The sequence below is a fragment of the Hemitrygon akajei genome, chromosome 10, assembly GCF_048418815.1.
Source record: "Hemitrygon akajei chromosome 10, sHemAka1.3, whole genome shotgun sequence".
NCBI lineage: Eukaryota > Metazoa > Chordata > Chondrichthyes > Myliobatiformes > Dasyatidae > Hemitrygon > Hemitrygon akajei.
This window is the reverse complement of record NC_133133.1, coordinates 93,152,758-93,154,722: the sequence shown is the minus strand read 5'-3', so window position 1 is coordinate 93,154,722 and position 1,965 is coordinate 93,152,758.

The following is a 1,965-nucleotide window of genomic DNA, read 5'->3' as shown; positions in this document are numbered from 1 at the left end:
TAGATTACTGGGGGGGTGGGAAGGGGCAGGGCATGGGAGGGAAGAATGAAAGGAGAATAAGACTAGAATTGCCAGGAACTGTACCATCAATTTGTGGGACATGTAGCTTAGGGTCTTAGACTATACATGTGTGTGTGTTTTTTTGTGTGACTATGTATTTTTTTGCTCACTATTTTGAACATAGTGTGTATATTTTGTACCTTGGCCCCAGTGCAATGCTGTTTCACTTGGCTGTATGTATCCATGTATGGTTGTATGACAATTAAACTTGATTTGATTTAGAAACCAAGGTGAATGTGTGAGGAAGGAGAGTACCATGGATATGGGTTACCTGAAATTGGAAAGTTTGTACAGAAAACAAACTGCTGGAGGGACTCAGTGGATCCAATAGCACCTGCAGGGGAAGGGGGCAGGAATGTAGAGAAGGTCACATCAAGAACACTGAATGTAACAGACCAGTCTAGAGAAGGTCCAGGTGAATCCCTGCCTCACTTTGGAATGGTGCAGGCTTGTTTACAGTGCAACAGGTCCCCATCAGCATTGCCATAGATAGATTCCTCTCATCTATGCCATAACTGATCAATGGCTGGTGATCCCTACTGCTGGATGAACAAAGAGGGGTTTAGTTCTGAGGAGATAGTGTGTATCAGTCTGTAGTCAGGAAAGTTTAATCTCAGTGGCAACAATACCAAATTCAACCCTCAAATTAGGTCTTTACGTCCGAGTCATCGCGCTCTCCCTCCATGCTGTTGGAGGATGGTGCCGGAGCAAAGTTTAATTAACGCAGTTTGTAGATTGGACTCTAACTCATGTTATGATCTGTTCTAGTTTCTGGTTACTACTTTCCTATGTTGCTGTTTTTAGGCGATTTTGAGTCAATGAACACTCAGCTGAACCAAATTCTGCCTTTTGATTTTGTTTCACATTCTGTATTTTTGCTCTTTTTTTTGTTGTTGTCATTTGAGTGATTGTTGGCAGAGCATTGTGGGCCGAAGGGCCTGTAATGTGCTGTAGATTTTCTATGTTCTATGTTTCCGATGATTTGTTCATTTTTGTGCGTGGGGTGGGTTTGACATTTTTCTTTGAATGGAGCCCATGTTTCTTCTTTGACTGTCTGTGGGGAAGACGAATCTCAGGATTGTATACTGCATACATACTTTAATAATCGATGTACTTTGACCTTGGATCCTTTGAAATGCAGCTTCTCCAGAACCAAGGGGAGATCCATTGGTGGGGGAGTGCCAGGGGAGGGCAGGGGTTGATGCTCAGTGGATGTCCATAAGCTACAGAGGGTAGCCAGCTGTTAGTGTTTGCCTGGAAGTTCCTTCAGCACCACAATGAACCAGTGATCTTCAGGCCAGCAGGAAGTGGAATACCACAGTTCAAGATTTTCCTGGCAATGCAAGAGCAATTGAAGTCCAGGAAATTCTACGTCAGAGAGACACAGCATGGAAACAAGCTATTCAGTGCAACCAGACATGTCAACCAAGTTGTCAACTTGAGTTAGTCCTACTGCCTGCATTTGGCTCTGAGCCCACAAAAGCTTAGCTATCCATTTACCTGTCTAAATATCTTTTGAACATTGTAATTGTACTTGGCTCTATCGCTTCCTTTAGCAGTTAGTTCCATTTCTCACCACCTCCTACATGGAGAAATGCTCCACAGGTCCCCTTTAAACCTTTCCGTTTTTCCCTAAAACTGTGCCCTCTAGTAATAAACTCCACTACCCTGGGAAGAGTTGATACTGCCCAGAAGAAAGCAATGGCAAACTACTTCTGTAGAAAAATTTGCAAGAGCATTCAGGGTTATATAAAGACTGTGATCGCCCTCGCCATAACGGCAAAGTGCATCTTGAAAAAACAAACCCTGGGAAGAAGATCGTGGCCCTTCATGAAACCTTAAGGTCACTTTTCAGCCTCCTTTGCCCCCAACAATCCCAGCCTATCCAGCCTCCCCTTATAACTC